Genomic DNA, 26,799 nt, shown 5'->3' with positions numbered 1-26,799 from the left:
TCAACGTTTGAAGTACACGTGCCATATACAAGCCAAGAAGGCACATACTTATGTATGAACAAGAAATATTTTATTATTAAAGATAATGCCAACAAAAAAGAGGAACTTATTCTAAATTAACAAAAAAGTTGCACCATGAAGAATACTTTAGTTTGTTATAAAAAAGCTGTAGAGCTTTTTTCGAGTGGCTTCCTTTATATAGAGGATAAAAAAAGGTATTGAAGTTCTCAAATAAAATGTTTAGTTTTTTTAAGACCAATTTTTTTTGAAAATCGACTTTTCGAATTTTCGACTTTCTTAAATTTTTGAATGGTCGACTTTTCAACTATCGATTGTATGACTTAAAAATGCGGGATTTACAATAGATGTCGTATCTTTTGAACGCGGTATTGATTACATATCTGTCATTTATTATACCCTTCACCATTAGTGGCAAGGGTATATATAAGTTTGTCATTCCGTTTGTAATTTCCACATTTTTCATTTGCGACCCCATGAAGTATATATATTCTGGATCGTTATAGATAGCGGAATCGATATAGCCATGTCCGTCTGTCCGTCTGTGTGTTGAAATCAACTTTCCGAAGCCCCCAAATAACTTACATACACGATTCATACATCAATATCTCCGAAATTCTTCCGGCTCGGTCGCTATTTAAAATCGAGAAAATCGGTCCACAAATGGCTGAGATATAAGGAAAAAACTAGGACAACCTCGATTTTTGACCTATATCTGGATTACTAAGTCATAAATATAGACAATATGGATATAATATGGAATGATAGATATTTCAAAGACCTTTGCAACGACGTATATAAGACCATAGTAAGTTGGACATACTATGGGTCAAAATCGAAAAAAAAATATAACAATTTGGAAAAAAAATTCCAAAAAAATTAATTAAAGAAATTTAAAAAAAAGAATTTTGAAAAAACTTTTTTTAAAAAAAATTAAAAAACAATTTGGAAAAAAAAAATTTTAAAACATTAAAAAAAATGTTTGATTTTGTTTAAAAAATATTTAAAACAAAAAATCCGAATCTAATATACCCTTCACCAAATTATACTTTAAAATACAAATTTTAAAACAAAAAAACAATTTTGAGGTTTTTGAAAATTAAAAAAAAAATTAAAATTTTTTTTTCGAAATTGTTTTTTTTAATTTTATTATTGAAAAGAAATTTATGACAAAAAAATTTTTTTGGTAAAAAAAATTCGTGTTAAAAAATATTTTTCCCGATTTTGACCCATTCTAGTTCGAAATTATTATAACCTTATATACATCGTTGCAATGGACTTTGAAATATCTATCACTAGTTGACCGCCCCGGCTTCGCATTTACTAATGTTAGTTCTTCAAGTTTCTCCAACCCACATACACCTGCCTGTTCTTATTTATTTGCAAATAAAATATCTAAATTTGTACAACATACTTTAGGGGGCTTTTTTATTACAGTTGACTGGACCCAAAAAAAGAATTTCCGAGTTTTCCACGGAATTTTATTTTTTTTCTTTACAAGCCATCTCCTGAAAATTTCGAATCGAATAAAAAAAAATCAGCCAAATCGCTCCAGCCATTCTCACGTGATGCCATTACATACATGGACCATTTAATTTTTATATATATAGACTAGCTGTCCCGGCAAACATTGTTCTGCCATAGCTCACACAAAGTTTGAAGACTCCCTCTATATTGGTACTCCATATATGCAATAATAAATGTTTACTTTGTATGGGAGGTGCCATGCCCATTGTATAGGTCAATTGTGAATCTAAACCATCCAGGGACCCACTCAAACACACACAACAAATTTCATCGAAATCGGCCCAGCCGTTAAGTAGGAGTTCAGTTACTAACACACGTACAGAAGAATTATATATATAAAGATTAGATATCCATATTGTCTACATTAATAAATGACTTAATAATCCAGATATAGATATATATAGGTTTTTTCCTTGTATCTCAGCCATATGTGGGCCGATTTTCTCGATTTTAAATAGCAACTGATCCGGAAGAATTCTCGATATATTGATGTTCATGTTTGTAAGTTATTTGGGGGCTACGGAAAATTGATTTCAACATACAGACGGACATGGCTATATCGACTTCGCTATCTATAACGATCCAGAATGTATATGTATACTTTATGTGGTCGCAAATGAAAAATATAGAAAGTTCAAACGGATTACCCTTGTCACTCATGGTGAAGAGTATAAAAACCAATAAAAATTTAATATAAAGAGATAAACTGACTCGATTTCTAAATGGCCAGTCACCATTTGTCATTTGAAATGGCGATGTTTTGATTATTAAATCAAAAATTAAGTTAAGATGTTAATTAAAACTTAAAGAAAACCTAATAATGTTAAATAAAATTCAATTCCACGAATTTTCGTTTTAATCTTTGTAAAAAAGCAAAATACTAAAATAATTTCACTTTTGATCGGACTAGAATTCTGTGACAGCCCTGAACATTCAAGAGTTTTAGGAATAATTTGAATAATGAAGTTGTTATTGGTCTATTGCGGTTAATTATTTTTTGTTTTATGAATCTTCTACATTTGTTTTAGAGCTTTAATCTTCTTTTAGAGTATATCATGATCAAAAAACATCACATAAAACTAAGGAAAATAATTCCAGGGAATTCTCGCTCAACTTCCCGTGATTTCGGGATTGAAAATTTTGCGGAATTCTCGGGAACTCCCGTGAAAAACTCTAGTGACTGTGTTCCATCGGTTTCAATGTGCGAAAGGTTGTTGGCGCTGTTCAAAAGTTGAGTTTTTGACACGGAAAACAAAGATCGCCTAGGCTAGCCTAAAAAGTTTGAAGACCAAGAAATTGTAAATGAAAATTATTGTCAAACTCACTGACAGCTACTCAAGCAGAAAGTTCAAAACGTTTTCAAGCAGCAGGATTCATACAAAAGCAGGTAAATTGGGTACCATACGAATTGTAATTGAGAGATCTTGAAAGACAATTTTGTATGTCTGAAATGCTGCTTGTATGCTATAAAAGAAAAGGATTTTTGCACCAAATCATTACTTGCGATGAAAAATGGATCCATTACGATAACCCGATGCGTAAGAAATCGTATATGAAGCACGCCCAATCAGCCGAATCTACACCAAAGCCAAGTATCCAAGGCGCTAAGGTAATTCTCTGTATTTGGTAGCAGCAAAACGCTCTCTCTTTGATACGCCTCACTTTGGAACAGAGTATCCGATATTGACTTTATTTGGCTTGGAATCCATATGTTGCCAGAAAAATGGGAAAAGGTCATAGCTAACAATGGCCAATACTTTGAATAAACTTATATTGTACCAAAATTTCAAAATAAAAGCTAAAAATTTTAAAAAATCTCGCATTTTTTCAATATTTTCGAAATTTGTGGTGTTTTTATACTTTTTTAAACAAGGACAACATTTTTATTTTAAAAATTCAATAATTTATTTTCATCAGTGATTTTTGAAAGCAGAATTTGTTTAGATGCCTATTTATATTTAACATTTATGACCGATAAAGTCCTATTTAGGGAACTTTTGTATGAGGGCTAGATGAAATAAACGGAATCCATGGGCCGCAAAAAACTGAATCGAAATATCATCAAAATTGCGACCTGTACTGGAGAGCCAGCTAGACGGACGGACGGGCGGACGTTCGGATATTGTTTAATCGACCCAAAAAGTGATTTTGAGTCGCCCGGTACAATACATTGGTGTAAGGTATAAAAATATATAATTGCTAGATTTTTATCCTTAGATCCAGCTTCATAAATACTCATTACAGGACAACATTTTTGGTCAAATGCTTTTCTGAAACAAACTAATCCTTTATTTAAGTCGGAAACATTGACACCTTGCATTTCCTCCATACAAATGGAGCCCGTCTAATGTAAATCGCTTGTAAAAAAAAGAAAAAATAAAAACAGTTGAATCGTAATTTAAAAATAATTTAATATTTCATTACATCTCAATATAATTGGTACTTAATCCTGTTTTTATTCAATTTTCCATACAATTATCTAATTTCACAACAGCATGCAAAAAATTGCCTTAATTCCATAACTATCAACAGTTGGTAAATTCTCTTCTTTAATTATTATAACATTCCCAGAGCATTTCATAAAATCAAATTAGCTCTTAATTAATACAATTACTTTTTTTCATAATAATAATTGCTGTGTACAGTTCTTTGTAATGTTGTGAAATGTGGAATTTTATATACAATAAACCATCAAAATAATACAATTAAACAATTTTGTTTATGGGCATTATTTTGGTTTCACGGAAAACATTATTTTCAAACGATTACACTAGATTACACTAGGTTCTTGTTCATGAGGTGTGATTTGAGTTTTTCTTTTTCCGGGAAATCGGGATTAATTTTGAAAATTCAATTTTAAGAATGTAGACTTCGTTAAAAAGCTAAACAATTTCATTGGATTTAAAATGTAAATGGATACAAATAAAGAAATCCAATAAAAATTAAATAAAAAGAGATAAACTGACTCGATTTCTAATTTTGGTTATATACAAACCTGTCACCATTTGTCATTTGAATCGGAATGGCTTCAATTTCCATTAGATTTAGTTCTACCTTCGTTAGATTCCAATTAATTCGATTGAATCTGCAATGTTTTTCTTATTAAATCAAAAATTAAGTTAAGATATTAATTAAAACTTGAAGAAATCCTAATGATATTAAACAAAATTAAATTTCACGGAAGGTGGTTTTATTCCAAACATTTTCGTTTTATTCTACAAAAATAATTCCAATTTCGATCGCAATAGAATTCTGTGAAAGCCCTGAACATTCACGAGTTTTTGGAATAATTTGAATAATGAACTTGTTATTGTTACTAAGGAAAGTAATTCCCGGAAATTCTCGCCCAATTTCCCGGCATTTCGGCATTGAAAATTTTGCGGTGAAAAACTCAAATGTTTACTATTAATAATTGGGGGATTCAAACGGTCTGCTATTAGGTCGTATTGTCATAATGTCGTAAAATATTTTTTTAGTTTAAACAAATTCTTGTTGTGCTGCAAACAAAAAAAGTGTTATTTTATGACAAACCAATAAACATAGTTCTAAAAGTCTTATTAGTTTATAACTTTTTTGTTTGAAAGCCAACAAAAATTTATTTAAACTAAAAAAATATTTTATGACATTATGACAATACGACCTAATAGGAGACCGTTTGAATTCCCCAAATATTTTGTTCACACCATTTGTAGAATGCTTTTGTGTTAGTTTATATTGTTGGAGTTTGTCCAAGCTTTGATATTTTTACAAGTAAAGTTTGGGAGTTTGTAATTCTCATTCACTCTATAGTTTTATTTGTATAATATCTTATCTCTCCTAAAGCTAACAACAATAAGTTTCAGTGAATATTTCAATAATATTTAAATTGGGAATTTAAAACCTATTCAAATTAAATTTAGTATTCCCAAAAATAACTTTTAATGGTCATATGATTAATTTAGATAATATTATGACTACATTTCACTATAATATGCCTCAGAAAAAAATGTACTTTTTGGAATTTTTTTTACAAATTGATTTTTTGGTATTTTTATAATATTTGGGTTGGAATCTTCTAGAAAAAATTAATTTCCCAAAATTTTTAAATTTTCAAAAAAGTACCTTTTTTCTGCGGCTCCTCATATGATATTTTATGACACTAATAATGATCATAATATGTTTGAAATGCAATCATAAATCTAAGATTATGTTTACCACAACCATGCTATTTTTTTCTGCGTGTATTTATGGGAGCATAAATTGTGTTAATTAAATATGCTTTACAAATTTAAATTATTTACAATATTCCACACAAATCCCCTCAATTATTTGGTTGATGGTTGGTCTATTTGATTTTTGTTTTTTTTGAAAATCATTAAAATTATTTGCAATTTGTATGTGATTACCACAGAAATTGTTTAGAAACGGCCAATAAAATCAATTTTAAATAAACATGCAATCAGACATTGAAATAAAATTTAAAATAAATAAATAACTAACTAAAAACCATGATTTCAAAAACTGATTTAGAAATACAACAAACCAACAGTATTAAATAGTATTTAAAAAAACACATTTAAAACTTATTTTAAAAGTTTATTCACTCAAATTGTATGAAATCAAATATTGCCAAATTGTAATTACCAAATATATTAGTAAATGATAAACGCTACAAGCGAAAAACAAACATAAAATTTTTCACCAATAAATTACTTTCGCCCCAAAAGGTTTATTAATTTAATAAGGTAGAGTGTAAGTAATATTGTAGGGTCGAATCCAGCACCATAACTTATATGTTTAACTTAATATTAAAGTCATTAAAAGATAAGCTGGATTTACGATTCGCAGAAATGTTCCCTATTATATCACTTTAGATTTAGTTTATTCTAAAGAAAATTCTTTATGACATCGTTAATTAGTTCTTTTCACTAAATGCAATAATAAGTACTATTAGAAATAATGCAATTCCAATTAAAAAGAAATAATCCTTTAGTAAAAACAACAATATTAAGAGTATTTATGTGTTATTCTGTTCTATTTCATAGAAGAATGTAAACATTAGGTTGGCCCTTAAAATTGTATAAAATTGTTCTCTGGCATCTAAAAACCAAATTCTGGATGTTAGAGCATAAACGGATAACGTTTAAAGGTTGCAGATTTTATTTGAAGTTCCAAATTTTTGGATCAAATAGAATACATAATTAAAAAAAAATAATAAAAAAGTTCTAAAAAAATTCGAATTAAATATATAAAAATTTTCAGAACAAACCAAAAAACTATACAATTTTATTTATGTATTAAAATTCCACAAAATTTTCAAAAAAAAATAAAATTTTAACCAATTATCGGTTAGCAAGATGTTCATTTGAAATCTATTTCTTAAAACTACATTTCGTAGTTGACTTTCTGATATTAAATTTCATATCATTTATTTGGGTTGATAATTTAAATGTTTGTAATTTTAAATTTCTAGGACATTGTTGTGACCAAAAACTAAATTTCCTCTTCTTTATACCCTTCACCATGAGTGGGAAGGGCATTAGGGTATTCAATCGATTAACCGTTAATCGATTAACCGATTAATTTTGGTCGGTTAACTGTTCGAATAATTCGAAATTGACGATTTTCAAATAACAAATAAACCGATTAATTTGTGTCGATTAACCGTAATTTATTTTTCTTTTTTGCACATTACTGAAACGTATTTTATCGAAATTATTAAAAGTATTCAAAATCAAAAAAAAATCCAAAAAGGACTCTAATGGTATAATTTAGGACTTTATATGATTAGAAAAAACTAAAAAAAATATCTGAGATATTGGATATTCTTTATCATGCCATACTTTCGATTTCTCCAACATCTACAATCAGCGAGAGAGTTTTTTCCAATTTAAGTTTTATTAAAGTTTTATTTATTTTTTGGTTAAAATCTTATGTTTTGTTTATGTTTTTGCTCTTTTTATTAATAAAATACTTAGATAAGTACACAAAATTCGTGGTTTTATTTTCAGTTTAAAATTAAAATAGAAATTATTCGGTTAATCAAATAATTTAAAATTAACCGATTAAATCTAAACCCCGTTTAATTATTTGCTCGATTAACCGAATAAACCAGAAACCCGATTAATTGAATATCCTAGTATATATAAGTTTGTCATTCCGTTTCTAATTTCTACATTTTAATATTCTGGATCGTTATAGATGGGGAAGTCGATATAGACGTGTCCGTCTGTATGTTGAAATCAACTTTCCGTAGCCCACAAATAACTTACATGCATGATTCATACATCAATATATCGAGAATGCTTCCGGCTCGGTTTATATTTAAAATCGGCCCACAAATGGCTGACAACCGGGACAACTTCGATTTTTGGCATATTTACACCCTACACCACCATAGTGGGGAGGGTATAATGCGTTTGTGCAGATGTTTGTAACGCCCAGAAATATTAGTCTAACACTCACCTATACCGATCGACTTAGAATCACTTTCTGAATCGATTAAACGATGTCCATCTGGTTGGCTGGCTATCCATGTAAACCTTGTGCGCAGAGTACAGGTGGCAATTTTGAAGATATTTTGATAAAATTTGGTGCATATAATTTTTTCGGCCTAAGGACCAAGCTTATTGAAACTGGCTGAAAACGGTCCATTATTTCACCTAGCCCCCATACAAATGTCCTCCCGAAATTGGACTTTATCGGTCATAAATGTTTAATTTATATAGATATCTATACAAATTCCACTCCAAATAAATTTTATATATACAAAATTAATGTCACCAAATTTTGTTACGATCGGTCCATAATTAGTAATAGCTCCCATATAGACCCGCTTCCGAAAATCACTTCAACGTGCATAAATCGCTTAAAAATGTTGGTATACACACAAAATTAAATATAGTTAATTATAATATAGACACAAATCACACGACCTAATTTCATGGTGATCGGTCCATAATTGGTCATAGCTCCCATATAAGGCCCACTTCCGAAAATCACTCAAAAATATAAATTATTGAAATTTTAAAAGAAAAATGTTTTTGCTCTTTTACTTAGTGTAGGGTATTATATGGTCGGGCTTGACCTACCATACTTTCTTACTTGTTTTCATCTATATCTATATTACTAAGTCATTAATATAGACAATATGGATATCTAATGATAGATATTTCAAAGTCCATTGCAACGATGTATATAAGTAAGTTGGACTTACAATGGGTCAAAATCGGGAAAAATATTTTTTAACCCGATTTTTTTTTTCATAAAAAAGAATTTGTCATAAATTCTTTTTTTTAAAAAAAAAAAATAAAAATTTAAAAAAAAAATTTGGAAAAACTTTTTCTAAAAAAAATTAAAAAACAAATTTAAATTTTGTTTACCAAAAAATATTTAAAAAAAATTATTTTAAAGTATAATTTGGTGAAGGATACATAAGATTCGGCACAGCCGAATATAGCTCTCTTACTTGTTAATTCTCATTTAGTCTTTATCAGAATCGAAATCAATTTTGTTGAAAGTTTGAAATATGCATGAAATTTTATGATTTTTTTTAGCATCAAATTATTGGTTGTATGACTTAAAAATGCGTAACTTACAATAGCTGGCGTATCTTTTGAACGCGATATTTGTTTTTTATAACTTAGATGTCATTTTGAAAAGTACAAGTATCATTTATACTCACTTAGTTATTGAACATTACAGTGTAAACAACAAAGTTTTATTTTGCATCGAAAATTTCGAATTCTGAAATTTGTTACTGGCTAATATCAGCAATCATTTGAATCTGCTTATTTGAGGATTATTTTAATTATAGTTATTCAACATATTATTATGGACAAAATTCGAATTATTTCCAAAAAAAGTTTTTTTTGAAAATAATTCGGTATCTCGCGAAAAAATAACACTGTAAGTAAAATTTAAACTTTTGCATTGATACATCAAAACGCCGGGACATTCAAACTCAATTTTAGGTCGTAGAATCAAAATATCAGGTCAAAATCAGAAGATATTGAGTTTTGATGCTTGTATTGTCTATTGCGATTTTTGCTTTAATTTTCAAGGAAAATAGAGATAAAGCAATTTCAGAAACACATTCAATTGCAATGTTGCCTTTTTAAAAATAAAGTGAATAAAACTTTTAACAGGTTGTAATAAATTATACAAGATAATATCGAGAATTAATATGAGTTAGAGTTAATATTGAATGTAAATTGTTTGCTGGGTATAATAATAATAAATTTCCTCTGTTTTTTTTGTTGTCCCTATTAATAAAATTGTCCATTTTTTATGCTATTGTGCCACTCAAAAGGATATTCAAACTTTCCCTGCCACCGGATGTATGTTACACTTGTAATTTTATTTTGTTTTCTTGTTACCAACTCTTTTATACTGATTTTTTTTTTGGTGTTCTACATTTCGTTTCCTTTTTACACTCATCGTTGTAGTTGTTTTTATAATTTCAATTTTGTTCACTTTTTTTTTTGATAAATGTGAACATAATAGTAACATGTCATATCATAAATCTTCTCGTTTTTTTATAACATTTTTCACTTTAGAATTGTTTTAGCCATCTAGTGTATTTGTTTGTTGGTTTATGTGTCTGCAGCGAATATATCATTTTTGTCTAGGGTTTTACAATGTCTTTATTTCTTTTTTTTTGCCAAAAATAAACTGCTGTTAAACAAGAAATTCAAACTGGAATTCACTCAAACACTGGAGTGTCATTCTCTTGACTAGAACAGAGGGGCAGCATTAAATTTAATATTAATTAATTAATAGATTTCTTAATTTGTTTGGCTCTTATTAGCAAGGTTGGCTGCTGTAGCTTCTAAAATACTCTATCAGTTCGATTTCCGAAATGTCGATTTTTGTGCCAAAATGTGAATGTGTTCCATCGGTTTCAACGTGCGAGACACAACACAAAAGAAAAATATCGCCCAGTCCAATTTCAAAACGTTTGCTAGCAGCAAGACTCATCAAAAAACAAAAAAAGAAGCATTTGATGGGAGCAAAAGGGTCGTATCTATTATGAGCTGCTTAAATCCTTTTTTTTTTGTTCTACATAGTTTTTTTTACTAATGCATTCTCACCATTTAGGTTTTTTGACAACTGAGTTAGGTCTTTGATAAAATTTAAGCACATTAAAAACTGCCTGGACAAATCATCTAAAACAGAAATGTAATAAAATAATATTGATATAATATGTTTTAAATATAAATAAATATTATTATCAAAATATTAACGGGTCCTTTGCAGTTTTTTATATACAAATTCATAAATAAATTTTATTAGTTTTTCATTAGTCAATAAACAATTTAAACACACACACTACGTATATCAATGCTGCAGCGCACAGGCAGTTTTTTACCAAAAAACATACATACAGACATATGGGCAATTCCACGAGAATGACAACCACGACTGAAAAAACAAAAATCTTTGAAACTTTTTTCAAGATGATTTAAATAGGAGAAAATATTAAAATATAGTACAATTTTAAAATTATTTAAACCTAAAATTTTAAAGCTTATTACAACATTTTAAGGACAAAAAGAATATTTTAAACTGACTATATTTAATTTTTTTAATTTAATTATTATGTATTAGGCTAAAAAGGCGGCAAAAACTAAGCGCCCAATTAGCATGTAGTATAAAATGAATTTGACTCCTTGTTTTTTGACACCGAATATATATTTTGTTATTTATTTTTTTAGTTTTTGAATACATATGTATATTAACAGAATATATCTATATTGTTTTACTACAAGAGAAAAATCTATATCGTACGGTATGTCACGTACGACAATAAATTTTGTTTATTATAAAATCATCCAAAGATTGTCTTTATTTAAATATGATGAATTGTAAAGGAAAAATATTTGTTTTAGTGTAAGAAATTAAAAGAAAACATAACGCTTCTCACGATTCACAAATTTTATACCTCAAAATTACTTCCGTTTTATGTCACGTACGATATTTTGGACAACAATGTTTCGAAAGAATTTATTATTTTTTAAAATATAGTACCCTCTGAATGGAATATAAATTATTATTTTTCAGATATTGTTATTTTTGCAAAATCTATTCCACTCTATAGGTGTACAAATGTCACGTACGATGACATGGAATTGCCCATATGTATATAATATTGTACATAACATTTTTAATAAATACAATTTTTTTTGTTGATTTTCATCATATTTTATGGAGATTATGGTTGAAGAACAAACCAGTCAAATAAAACAAGCAAAATGGCAAATACAATTTATTGCTCACAAGTGCTGCGATAGGAAAATCGGAAAAATCTTTTATTTTTATGCATGTGTGTGCTGATAGTTTTGATTATTTTTAAGTTTTTTTTTTTAAATTTATATTTATTTATGTGTGTGTGTATGTGTAAGTATTTTTCTATTCTGATAAATTCTATTATAATTGATAAAAGCATTAGGGGGAGAGTGGGGCATTTTGGAATGTTTCAAATCGCTGGTTTTGGACATTTTGGACAAGTATATAAACAAAAAAATAATAACACATAGTTTTACGCATTTCTGTTAATAATTTAATGAATTTACTAAAACAATTTGTTTAATATGCTGGTCGTTTTATAGCCCACCAGTTGTAGTGGAGAGGGTATAGTGCGGTTGTGCTGATGTTTGTAACGCCAAACATATTAGTTCAACCAAAACAAAGTTTACCGATCGACTCAGAATCACTTTCTGAATCGATCAAATAATTTAGAAAATATTGTGTATAATAGTTTTTTCTATAGAAAATATTGTGTATAACAGTTTTTTCTATAGAAAATATTGTGTATAACAGTTTTTTCTATAGAAAATATTGTGTATAACAGTATTTTCTACAGAAAGTCTTGTGTATAACAGTATTTTCTACAGAAAATCATGTGTATAACAGTATTTTCTACAGAAAATCTTGTGTATAACATTATTTTCTATAGATAATCTTGTGTATAACATTATTTTCTATAGAAAATCTTGTGTATAACAGTTTTTTCTATAGAAAATATTGTATATAACTGTTTGTTTTATAGAAAATATTGTGTATAACAGTTTTTTCTATAGAAAATAATTTGTATAACAGTTCTTTCTATAGAAAATAATTTGTTTAATAGTTTTTTCTATAGAAAATAATTTGTATAACAGTTTTTTCTATAGAAAATAATGTGTATAACAGTTTTTTCTATAGAAAATAATGTGTATAACAGTTTTTTCTATAGAAAATAATGTGTATAACGGTTTTTTCTATAGAAAATAATGTGTATAACAGTTTTTTCTATAGAAAATATTGTGTATAACAGTTTTTTCTATAGAAAATATTGTGTATAACAGTTTTTTCTATAGAAAATATTGTGTATAACAGTTTTTTCTATAGAAAATATTGTGTATAACAGTTTTTTCTATAGAAAATATTGTGTATAACAGTTTTTTCTATAGAAAATATTGTGTATAACAGTTTTTTCTATAGAAAATATTGTGTATAACAGTTTTTTCCATAGAAAATATTGTGTATAACAGTTTTTTCTATAGAAAATATTGTGTATAACAGTTTTTTCTATAGAAAATATTGTGTATAACAGTTTTTTCTATAGAAAATATTGTGTATAACAGTTTTTTCTATAGAAAATATTGTGTATAACAGTTTTTTCTATAGAAAATATTGTGTATAACAGTTTTTTCTATAGAAAATATTGTGTATAACAGTTTTTTCTATAGAAAATATTGTGTATAACAGTTTTTTCTATAGAAAATATTGTGTATAACAGTTTTTTCTATAGAAAATATTGTGTATAACAGTTTTTTCTATAGAAAATATTGTGTATAACAGTTTTTTCTATAGAAAATATTGTGTATAACAGTTTTTTCTATAGAAAATATTGTGTATAACAATTTCTTCTATAGAAAATAATGAGTATAACAGTTTTTTCTATAGAAAATAATGTGTATAACAGTTTTTTCTATAGAAAATAATGTGTATAACAGTTTTTTCTATAGAAAATAATGTGTATAACAGTTTTTTCTATAGAAAATAATGTGTATAACAGTTTTTTCTATAGAAAATAATGTGTATAACAGTTTTTTCTATAGAAAATAATGTGTATAACAGTTTTTTCTATAGAAAATAATGTGTATAACAGTTTTTTCTATAGAAAATAATGTGTATAACAGTTTTTTCTATAGAAAATAATGTGTATAACAGTTTTTTCTATAGAAAATAATGTGCATAACAGTTTTTTCTATAGAAAGTAATGTGTATAACAGTTTTTTCTATAGAAAATCTTGTGTATAACAGCATTTTCCATAGAAAATCTTGTGTATAACAGCATTTTCCATAGAAAATCTTGTGTATAACAGCATTTTCCATAGAAAATCTTGTGTATAACAGCATTTTCCATAGAAAATCTTGTGTATAACAGCATTTCCCATGGAAAATCTTGTGTATAACAGCATTTTCCATAGAAAATCTTGTGTATAACAGCATTTTCCATAGAAAATCTTGTATATAAAATCTTGTAAAATTCTGAAGAAAATGTAAATTTGTTGCAAAAGGTGTATAAGACAGCCAGTTTCAAAAATTTTTATATCAAGTTCAAAACACCATACTTATGATTTTTTGTAGTTGTAACTTTAAGGATATCGTTACTTCACTACTTTTGCTAATAAGTAAGAAAAACGAAGTGATCGAACTCTATGGACTCCATTAAAATAGAATAGCTAAATGGGAACCCCTGTATATTTTTGGTAATTAAAATTGTTCCATATTATTAATCTGAGGCTTAAAAAAGTTCAGTTTTTATATTATTATTTCATTTTCCATTCCTGCTGCTGATAAATTTACATCTACATATGTACATTTTTATTCATTCATATTTGTTTAATTATTTCACCATGAAATGAGAAATTACACACAAATAATAAAAAACAAAATTTAAATTACAAAATCAAGATGTAAATGGATTTGTTTTTTTTTTTCTTCTTTTTATTTCGTATGAAATCTGTCTGTGAAATTAAATACATATACAATATTTGTTTAAACAAATACAGCGTATACCTTTTATCACATTTCAACCGTTAACATTATAAATATTATTATTTGTACGTTATTTTTTTTTTAATTAAATTTATTCCTTTTAATACGTCTTGATTTAAAATGCGTGCCTGTTGTGTTCATTGATTGTCACTTTCACAGTGTGGAAGTAAAATTTTAATTTAATAGGTTGAAAGAAAATGTTGATTTTGGTTTTTGGTATGAGAGATGAATTTGAATGCATTAAATTTGGAGAGAGATCCCATACAACATTTTAGCTTATAATTTAATTATTTAATAATTGTTACTTAAATTTTATAAAGCATTTAAAGTGAAATAAGCGTTTGTGACCTTTGACCTAGAATAAATAACGTAGCAGACAGGCGATTTATGGTGGCTTTTAGCCCTTAATTTAGATCATCAAGATGAATATCATTAACAGTGAATATCATGGGTATAAATTTTCAAACAGTTTGAAACAAAAAGTCGACCTTTCGACTTTTTGGATTTTTAAAAAGTACAACTTTCGACTTTTTTTATTTATTCTATTTTAATTTAAACAAGTAAGAGAGCTATATTATATACCCTGCACCAAATTATACTTTAAAATAAAATTTTTAAATATTTTTAGGTAAAACAAAATTTTAATTTTTTTTTCCAGTTGTTTGTTCGAAATAGTTTTTTAATTTTTTTTTAAATTTTAAATTTTTTTTTTTTAATTTAAAAAAAAATTAATTTTTCACTTTGGAACAGATTATTATTTGTTCTTGAGCAGTTCTTTCGGCAGGGAATCCATATGTTTCCAGAAAGAAAGGGAAAAATCGGACAAAATATTTTATATCCCAAGTTTGTTTTAACCAAAACAAATTCTTTCATCTAAAAAATATTTTCAATCTGTCTATTAAAGTACTCTAGGGTCAGAAAGTCCATGCCGATTTTAATGAAATACAGGTTTAAACAAAAAAAAAAATTGGTATTTTTTTGTGAGATGATTTCATCGTTGGAGTCAAATCATCAGGTTTGGAAACAAGAAATAGTCACTCGGGGCTAAATCCAGAGAATAGGGCAGAAGAGGGAGCATTTCGTCAGCCCTCAGGCGTAAAGCTTTCTCACACCCAAGTGATCATCCAAAATCGAAACCACTGAGCCAAGTGAGATGCCTAAGGCTTCCATAATCTCTCGCACTTTCAATCTCCGATTTCCAACACCACGTTCCCATTGTTTTGGGTGTACAACCTTCAACTAGACGTCCAAAACGTTCGGCTTATTCCGTTCTTGTACGGCCACAACAAAATTCAGTAAACCACTTGTTTACCATTGAAATTGATGGCGCAGAGTTCCCATGGTATTTATCAAGCTTAGCCTTTATTTGAGTGATGGTTTTTTTCCGCAAAAAAAAAAATGCTTAATGAGCAGACGAAATTCACCTTTTTCCAATTTCTCCTCAAGTCATGAGGTAGTCAGCTATCAAACTCAAACTAAATAACGCAGCTTGTTCAAATTTTGACAGGAGTCAACTGACAGATGTCTGTTGACAGGAGCAGTGTTGCCCTTCCAGTTAAGAGCCGGGAAATTAAAAACATCGCGGACATATTGACCCACCCTAGTACTTTGGTATATAAGGGGTATATAAGATTCGACGCAGCCGAATATAGCTCTTTTACTTGTTTAATATGAAGAAGTTTTTAATATTTAATTTTTTTAATATCACACAATAATATTTTTATTCCCCTACCTTTAGCAACAACAGAGGGAGGGAGTATATTTAACAGCAATAGTAGTTTTTTTTACAAAAGCTATTTTTTATATTACTATTTCATTTAGTTAATTATTTAATTAAATGTTTATATTTTACTTATTATATGAATTAAGCACGCACCTTCTTTATTAAGCACTAAACATAAACAATTTTTTGCTAAAACAAAAAGATTGCTGCACTTTTATATCTACTTATGGATTTCTGAAGCACTTCTAAAGGTACTTTACTATATTATATTATATAGCACATATAAATATTGTTTTTTCAAAATTTTATTCTTTTCTGCACTTTAATTAAATTTTTTAATTATTTTATGTTTGTTTTTTTGTTGTTGTTGTTGTCTTGTTTGTTGTTTAATTATGTTGTTGTTTAAACACCGGCATCACCTACACTGATGATGTTGACGATATGGGGTGGTAACGAACAGTGAGGAATTTTATGATCTGCTGCAGTGTTTGTGGGTGATGAAGGTGCTGCTTGCGATTGTGTGAAAATTGTTGCTTGTGTTTGTTGTTGTAGACGTTGCTTCAATTGTTTACATTCGTGACGTGCTGGTTTTAATGTAGTTGCTGATGGCGCTGTTGGTGCGGCGACTGCTGTTGCTGTTGTAGCTACCGCTGTTGACGATTTACAATTTAATAAAAATATGACTAGAGAGACATCAAACAGCTGTGATGCAGTTGTCGAGATAGCTGTCGTTATACGTTCCACATTTATCCAAAGGGGTACACTCATATACAAACACATGCTGAGATTTATTTTTAGTCAGTGTGTTTATTTTTGTCTTTTCTGTTCTTTATATATTTTTTTTATACTTGTTTGTATGTACATATTTATTATTTTTGTTCATGTTGATTTATTTTTGTTTACAAGGAAATTTCACGCAAAAAAAATAAAAGAGAAATGGGCTTTAAAACAGTGTTTTACATTAAAATGTTGAAAAAGTTTTCATACCCTCCACCAGTGTTGTCATAATGACATTTATAGTCCAACTTTAGCACTTTTTCAGCTAAAAGTTCATTCACAAAAAACGGGAATATTCATATATTTATACATTAGGCTGATTTGTTTATAGATAAAATTGTTTTTGTTGATAATTTTGAGGACAGCTATTCGAATTAATATGTCGCTAGATATTAGGATGCCCAGTTTTGGTTTTACAAAAAGAGAGAAAGTTTTCAAAATAGGTAAAAAATAGCGGGATTTTCAAAACTTACGAGGGACAACAAAACTGTTTCCATTATCTTAATTTCTCCGAAATTGTATACTTGTTAAGATGGCTACCATAACCATTACCCTTTCAGCTCCACTGCCATTACCGTTAACTTATCGTTACCTAAATAACTCCAATTGCCGTTACCGCTGAAATATCTTTACTGATATTGGGTGTATGACTTAAAAATGCGGTATTTACAATAGATGACGTTTCCTTCGAACGCGGTTTTTCTTTTTAATAACTTATCTGTTGAACACTGCAGTGCAAATTGGTCTAAATTTGTGCCAACAAATCATCATATGCGGGAATTTTAGCTTTACTTCATTAATTTGAAAAATGCGCCGCTGAAAGCTTATGGCGAATGTGTTTCATCGGTTTCAATGTTCGAGAGATGGTTGGTGAGGTTCAGAAGTGGTGTTTTTGACACGGAAGACAAAGATCGCCCAGGCCTGGCAAAAAAAAATTGAAGACCAACAAGTAAGAAAGTATGGTCGGTCAAGCCCGACCATATAATACCCTACACTAAGTAAAAGAGCAAAAACATTTTTCTTTTAAAATTTCAATAATTTATATTTTTGAGTGATTTTCCGAAGTGGGCCTTATATGGGAGCTATGACCAATTATGGACCGATCACCATGAAATTAGGTCGTGTGATTTATATCTATATGAAAGTTATTTATGTTGAATTTTGTGTATAAACCAACATTTGTAAGCGATTTATGCACGTTAAAGCGATTTTCGGAAGCGGGTCTATATGGGAGCTATGACTAGTTATGAACCGATCGTAACAAAAATTGGTGACATGAATTTTGTATATATAAAACTTATTTGGAGTGGAATTTGTATAGATATCTATATAAATTAAACATTTATTACCGATAAAGTCCGAAATAATGGACCGATTTCAGCCAGTTTCAATAGGCTTGGTTCTTGGGCCGAAAAAGTAATATGTACCAAATTTTATCGAAATATCTTCAAAATTGCGACCTGTACTCTGCGCACATGGTTTACATGGACAGCCAGCCAGCCGGCCAGCCAACCAGACGGACGAACATCGTTTAATCGACTCAGAAAGTGATTCTAAGTCGACATATACTTTAAGGTGGGTGTTAGACTAATATTTTTGGGCGTTACAAACATCTGCACAAACGCATTATACCCTCCCCACTATGGTGGTGTAGGGTATAAAAATTGGAGGCATTACTCCATGCAAATTGTTGACAAACTCAACAAGAGGTTGCAAAATCATTGGGAGCTACTCAGTTAGCTATTTCCAAACGTTTGCAAGCAGCAGGATCCATTCAATAGCAGAAAAATTGGGTACCATACGAATTTAAGCTGAGAGCTTGAACGCTATAAAAGAAAATCACTTTTGCACCGAATCGTTTATCATTCGATGAAAACTGGATCCATTACGATAACCCGAAGCGTAAGAGATTGCATGCGAAGCCCGGCCAACTAGCCGAATCCACACCAAAGACAAATATCTGCTGAAATCTGCCCAGAACATAACAGGGTACCTGTACCGAACACAACTGATTCGTTTGAAGCGAGCATTGGTCGAAAAATGCCCAGAATATATGGCCAGACATGAAATCGTAATATTCCATCATTAAAATGCTCGGACACATGTTACAATACCTGTTAAAAAGTATTTAGAATGAAGTGTTTGGAAAGTTTTGCCTCTCCCGGTTTATAGTTTCGATCAATGCAGAACGCTCTACCTGGGATAGTCTCTATAGTGTGCTGGACTATTAATCTGAGGGTTGCTGGTTCGATTCCCGTCAGAGACTCTGGGGGTATCTGCAAACCAGCAGAACGCTTCGCAGATTGTGTGGTTTTTTAAAAAACAAAAGAAACTTCAGAACAGAGTATCTGAAATTGGCTGGATTTGTTCTTGGCCTCAAAAGATGAGCAGTTATTTTCATAGACATTTCCAACGACATTATTAAATAAAACATTTTCTCATAGAATTATCTTTCATTGGGCTTTCATTGTCATTTATTTTGTTTATACATTTAAATTGTATAAAAGATTTCATAATTTCATATAATCATCCTACATTTCGTTGGAAATCAGATTACAACAGAAATATAATGTACATAACATGTTATTATAATCCACGTTCTCTACATGCCGATCACTGCCATAAATGATAAAAAAAATCACTAGTTTGATATAGTCACCTACAATTGCTGGATATATATTGTAAATTAATATTTCCTAACGCTATTTTGCTAGTTTAAAAACATTTTGTCTAAAATATTTTGTAAAAGGATAACATTATTATGCACTGATAAATTGTTTACAGAACATTAGTAAACTGCAAATAGCTGTAACCATTAATTTTCCATAGAATTGTGAAAAATTATTCGTATTTTCTTAAATGTAACATGTAACATGAGATGAGTTTATATAGAAAATGACCTGTAATTATTCATTTATTTTCTATTTTCCATTTTAACCTTTTTTTACGATTTTTTTTTTGTGCTAGTAGGGTTTATTTCATAGACATTTCAAACAAAAACACGTATGTATGTTGTTTGCTGATGGCAAGAACAAATATTAGTTAATACTGACTAAAAACAAATATGATACTTCCATACAATTTGCCATGGACGTTTTCTGTGGCAATTAAATTTGGAAATGTTTGAAAATTTAAACACATGGATATTTAAAGGGTGATTTGAGTTTGCTAAACCAAAACACAGTTTGACAGCTGAGACTAACATGAGAGAGCAACGCATTTTTATGGTTGAACAATATTTCAAAAATAATGAGCAAAATCATTTTAAGCGAAGAGACTACTTTTATCTTGATGACTTTGTTAATTGTAAAAATATAATCACATATGAATTCTCTGAAAATCAAATTCATCTACAACGTGTCACTTGTTTGTGCTGATTTTCGACAGTAGGCATGATTGGAACATACATCTACGAAAATTAAGCTGGTCCAGCAGTTATTGTCGCTCGATATCGCGACATTATAATAAAGATCTTTCGGCCTAAACTGGATGATATTGATGAGAACTATATGTGGTTGTTGTAGCAGAAGTGATTGCTGAGACGACATCCCTTGAACATCCGAGTGAACTCGCTGTGCAATAGAAATAGTTCATTTGGAAAAAGACAAGGTTCTTCTGCTGCAACAAATAATATATCGGTGGAATTACTGTGTAGCACCAGTAGTCCAAAACCTAGAGTAATTCATTCTCCGGCGAATAGGCCACAACAAATTCCTAGGCCACAAATTTCAAATAGCTCACCATCATCTACATTATTTCAGGACATACAAATTATTTCGTAGCAATCAAATTTCGGCTTCGGAACCACACGTTAATATTCCTGGTAGTGAAAGAGTTTCTTTAAAACCAATAATGAATCAGCCTTGTTAACAGTATTCTCTTCCGAACAATAATGCTCCCTTAGCTCCTAATACTAATAATGACACATCCTCTTCCGCACTTGACTCATTAATTGCCATAATGCAACAAACAATGATTAATACTCAGAAAAGAATTAACGTCAATATTTTTTTTTTGCTTGGACCAGCACTCACGGGATGACCCTTACTCATGCAATGCATTGTGTTGGAACTAGGAAAATAGATTATGGGAAGGAGGATAGAGGGAGTAGTGTTTGTGGACATTTGATTTGAATTTTCCTACATTGAAAGGGACAGGAAATACTTCGACAGGAAGCTTATTCCACATACGGACGGTACGGCTAAAAAACGAATTTTCTCTGTAGTGTGTTGTGCGATCCACTGACCAATCGACCACGAATGGATGTGCCCCCGCTGATGAACGCGTATTTCGTAAGAAACTACGGGTATCGGGAACAAGTTCCCTAATTTCAGCAGAACACATTCCATTGTAATATCGATAGAACAGTGAAACACAACCCACATTGCGACGATACTCCAGAGAATCAATAGAGCTGGATACCCTACTGTCGCTGATAAGCACCTTCGCCCTCTCCTGTACGCGGTCGAGTAACTCCAAAATAGACTTCGAAGGACCGGCCCATACATGAGAGTTGTATTCCATTTTGGGTCGGATATAAGTGGTGTAAATAGTAAGGAGATCAGATGAAGTGAAGTATTTCTTACACCGTCTTAGAAAACCGAGACACTTGAATGCTTCTTTCGACACTTGAAAAATATGTTTTGTCCAGCGAACATCACACTGAATTCTCATGCCTAGAACATCGAGAGCTTCTGATTCCTTAATATTTACATCACCCATAGAAACAGATGAAGCAACATGATCTGTCGTGCGTTTGTGTGTTAACATACAACATTGAGTATTACGTGCATTAAAATCGACTCTGTTCGCATGACCCCATTCGGAGATTGTCACAAGATCTTGGTTAAGTGTATCATTTATGTTTTGCCTCGTTGCCTCAATCTCCAAAAGGCTTGTCCTATATTTGAATGAATATGAATGGCAAATGTTACTGTCATCTGCAAAAGAATAGATAGGGTTGTAAGTTTGACTTAGAAGTTCATTTAGAAAAATAAGGAATAGAGTAGGAGAAAGAACGGAGCCTTGCGGTACCCCTGATCCCATCTACAATTTATATCTGAGAAAGAAAAGTCGTTACCGATACCAAAAGCAATAAGTTTCTTCCTTCGGAAAACCAAAGCAGAATTGCGAATTACATAAAACTTGTGAAGTGGAAAGTAACATACAATGGAAATGGATTTGTTTCAGATTTCTTGTTTAAAGTGGAAACACTTTTCGCCAGAATCAGATGTCCGGATGAGCATCTATTATAAAACTATCATGTTTTGTTGGAGGGGAGAGCTTTTTACGAATCACAATGAAATCGGTTTTTGTACACTACCAGTTATTTTTAACCCTGTAAACCGCAAACTTTAAAAAGCTAAACAAAGCGTGTCTCAAGGCATCGTTGCCTGTTAAGGAAGATGTCATGATACAATAATTGTAGAAGGTAGAATCATTAGGGAGAGTTTTCAATATTCAGCCCTATAACGTCAAATTTTGATTTTGATTTTTTTCATATTTTTTTTTTATATTTTCTTTTGTTTGACGTTACAAGAATTGTATAATTGAGAATTTATTTTCTACTGAGTGTACCTTATATTGTTGTATCATGGAAGATGTAAAATTTAATTATGTTACGATTTTATTGAAAAACTAATGAAAAAAATACAAAAAGTAAGAAAATATGTTTTACTTTCTACGACCTGTGGATCTTCTTGTGGAGTACGAACTGATCATGAGTCAAGGTGGATAATTTAATCCGTCTGCGGTCTCTATCTGCCATTCCTTTAATATTTCGAATAGATCAGGCCAGTTAGTAAAACTTTGATTTTTAAAAAAAATCACACACAAAATTTTACGTACTAAAACAGCTGACAGAACAAAAACTAAAAGTCAGAATACATTTCGACCTTTGGGAGAAATGTTAACAAATCTGTAACTAAAGTCACCGTAAAAAAAAAATTACTTTTAGAGATAATTGGTGTTTTGTTATACATGCCTTGGCACTCTTGCGGATTAGAGGGTTAAGGGCGTGCAGAAAAATATTTAATTTCATGTTCATCGTCATACTGTTTCCAAAGCCATTAAACAGCATAAGGAAGACTTGAACATTGAAAGAAATCCCAGGTCAGGAAGAAAAAAAGGTCTAACAGATACTGGTAAGCCAAAATAAGTCGAACAACTCTTTCGAAGAGCAACGAACACTTCTATCACAAAAGCAGCTCGAAAAGTTAAATGCTTTGATTTTTTTGGGCGCAGAGCCAATGCTGGGTTGAAGTCGTATAAAGTTAAGAAAGTTATAGATCGCAATTCGGTAAAGAACTTAGAAGCAATAGAACGAGCGAAAAAATTGAGGTCAAATTTTATAAAAAATACACCTGTTGTGTGATGAATAAGGAAACTTATGTACTGGCAGACTTTTCACAACTTCCGGTTCAAGATTTTTAAGTAGCTGATGGACGAGGTAATGTTCAGGAATAATACCGAGCAAAAAAACCCCAAGAAATTTCTTGTTTGGCAAGCCATTTGCAGTTGTGGCAAAGAAGCCAATCATTTGTGACATCAGGCACGTTAAATTCAGAAATATATATTACGGATTGTCTACAAAAACTACTTTTGCCTTTCTTAAAACACCACAGAGTGCCTACATATTTTTGGCCCGATTTGGCATCATGCCACTATTGTAAAGACGCCCTTGAATGGTATTCAAACAATAATGTAAATTTTGTACCACGGGGGACAAATACACTAAACTTTCCAAAATTAAAGAACACAGGAAAGCTATAACAGGACATAACGGAAGCAACTATAAAATCGTTAATGGGAGGATTTCCGGAAAAAGTGACGCAAAATTAATCCTCCTATCAGAAAATGCTATACATTTTGCGATTGGCCCCTAATGTCAGTTCTGTTTTGAGATTTGTGTAGTAAACACATGCGAAATACACGTTAATAAACAATGTTACGCTACACTGCTCCAGAACGCGGAATATTGCTGACTATTTATTTGACCAATAATCGGTCGGTTTTTTGATCAAAAACAATCATGAGTGTGAGGCCCATTTCCATCTTAGCGGGTACGTAAATAATCAAAATTTACGCTTCTGGGGAACTGAAAATCCGCGTGTAACCCACGAAGAGCCATTACAGCCGCTCAAAGTCACTGTATGGTTTGCTGTTTTCGCTGGAGGAGTCATCGGACCTTTTTTCTTCGAAGACGTCTCGGGCCAAACGGTTACTGTGAATGGTGAGCGCTACAGAGCAATGATCATCGAGTTCTTTTTGCCGCAACTTGATGAATTGGGATTGGAAAACATGTGGTTCCAACAGGACGGTGCAACGGCACACACTGCACGTGTCACAACAGATATGCTGAAGGATGCATTTCCCGGGTGCCTAATCTCCCGTTTTGGCGATTTGCACTGGCCATCAAGATTGCCTGATTTGACCGCTCCAGACTTCTTTTTGTGGGGCTTTTTGAAGTCGCGGATTTATGTCAACAAGCCTCAGACTCTTGCAGCTCTTAAAGACAATATCCGTCAAGAATATGAGGACCTATCGCCGGAAGTTTTGGCCAAAGTGATGGAAAATGCCATAAAAAGGGCTCAAATGACAATCAACTGTGGCGGCTGCCATTTACATGACATCATATTCTCGACTTGATGTAAAAAAAATTAAAAGAAAAACATCGGAAGTTTACTTTTGTGCCACCTTGTATATATATTAAGCCATCGATCTGAATATTTTAATATTTTTTTTAAACACAAATCCTTATTTAGCAGGATGTTTTTATTGATTACACTTAGACCAGTATGTATTTTTTTAAAATCTTGGTGGAGGGTATAACTCAGTCGATTCAGCCCTACTGAACAATCTCTTACTTGATTTAATCCATTTAAATAGTAAAACACATTAAGAAACACTGTTATCCAAAAGTTTTCATATTTAATCTCTTAATTTTGCACTTGATTAAACAAAAAATTCACACATTTAAGTATTTATTTATTATTTATACATGATTATTAAGTAAACAAACAATTGTTAAGTGTTTGTTTGAGTACCAGTATTATTTTATTCTATTGTATTCCATTTGTTACATATTTATTTATTTGAAATTATTTACTTAAATATTTTTCTTTTTATCAAAATATTGCATATTAACTTGTATAATTCAACTCGTATTTATTTAATTTATTCACATTAGTTATATTTTTCATATATATTTTTGATAATTTTTTTCTACGTTCCGCCAAATATATTTTCATTCATAAATCGTTTGTTTGTTTTTTATTTTTACTTTTTTCTCTCTCTTTTTTATTCTTATTATCTTTTATTGTAGTTTGCGACACGTGTTAGTGTGTTAGTAGTAGCAGGAGCGGTTGCATTTACAGTTGCATAAGTATTAGTAGTGGTTTTTTTTTTTTTATTATATATGTATGTATGTGTGTGTTAATACCGTTAGTTTGTTTACGTACTTCCGTTTTGTTTTCCCACCGAGTTTCACGTCTTAACACGTCTAACGCGAACGCCAAACAAATGACAACTAACTGGAGATTTTAAATTTTCATAATATTTATACTTGAAAGTAAAATGAATCTAAAAATATTTTTACTCTTAAATTTGTATACAACTTGTACTCTTTTATAAGAAATTTTGTGTTATTTTTGCTCTTTGTTCTCTTATCTTTTTCGATTTGTTTCATATTATTACTTTGTGTATTTCATTCAATTTCCCTTTTAATGTTCACGTTGCTGTTATAATAATTCATGCTATTTTTTTTTAACACAAAAGCCTTGATTAAATCTTTTTGTTTTAAGCATTTCGAATAGAAAAAGCGAAACACAAAAACAAATTTTTAAAGACCGGATATTCTCAAAGGAAATTAAGTTTCCTGTTCATGTGTCAAGCCGTATCTATATTAACGTTATTTTTCTTGTTGTTGTAACCCTTTGTGTAAAAAACCATCAGTTTGTTGTTGTTTTTGCAGCGCTGTTTGCAAAACATGTTTGCGTGGTGTGAAGCTAACTGTAAATGTTTATTAAATTATAAATAAATTCTATAGCATATTTTCCGGCTTCTATAAAGATAAACTTTTATGTTTATTACATCACTATATTACTAACAAAATATGTAAAACGCTGACCCTCCAGCAAAAAGTATTTCCAAGAAGCTATTAACATAAGTACAAACCTCTTCAACAGGTGCATAATAAGTAAAATTTATAGTGTTAGGAATTTAAGTTAAATTTGTTTCAATATTTTTATATGAAAATCTCAAAAAATTATAAATTGTCGATATCTTAGTAAATAAGCGTTTAAAAGACAAAAGGGGTTCGATTGGTGATCACTCATATTCCTGATAAAAAATCGATACTAATAGTGAAATCCCAAAAAGCGTTTTAAGAATAAGAGATCAATTCGTGATCACTCATGTTTGTTAAAATTCAATTTTTATATGAAAATCCCAAAAAATTATAAATTGTCGATATCTTAGTAAATAAGCGTTTAAAAAAGAAAAGGAGCCCGATCCGTGGTCACTCATTGATTTTTATATGAAAATTACAAAAAATCTTAAATCGTCTATATCTTTGAAAATAAGCGTTTAATAAAGAAAAGGAGCTAGATCAGTGATCACTCATATTACTCCGTGATCACTCATATTTCTGACTACAAATCGATTTTTATATGAAAATCTCCAAAAATTTTAAATCGTTGATATCTTTGTAAATAAGCGTTTAATAAAGA

The 26,799-nt window shown here is 30.1% G+C and overlaps 1 protein-coding gene across 1 annotated transcript in view; it reads right to left on the bottom strand.

Moving 5' to 3' along the window:
• Window positions 1-25,076, bottom strand: part of LOC135959801 (uncharacterized) — a 69,925-nt gene extending 44,849 nt beyond the window's left edge. The window contains exons 1-2 of the mRNA XM_065510872.1: window positions 24,937-25,076; window positions 16,448-17,121 (exon numbers count right to left, since the gene is read on the bottom strand). The gene's annotated coding sequence lies outside the window, so the exon portion shown is untranslated. The remainder of the gene's footprint in view (window positions 1-16,447; window positions 17,122-24,936) is intronic.
• Between the last annotated feature and the right edge of the window lie 1,723 nt (window positions 25,077-26,799).

Source organism: Calliphora vicina, chromosome 5, assembly GCF_958450345.1.
Source record: "Calliphora vicina chromosome 5, idCalVici1.1, whole genome shotgun sequence".
In the NCBI taxonomy this organism is placed as follows: Eukaryota; Metazoa; Arthropoda; class Insecta; order Diptera; family Calliphoridae; genus Calliphora; species Calliphora vicina.
This window is presented reverse-complemented; position numbering and strand designations above follow the sequence as displayed.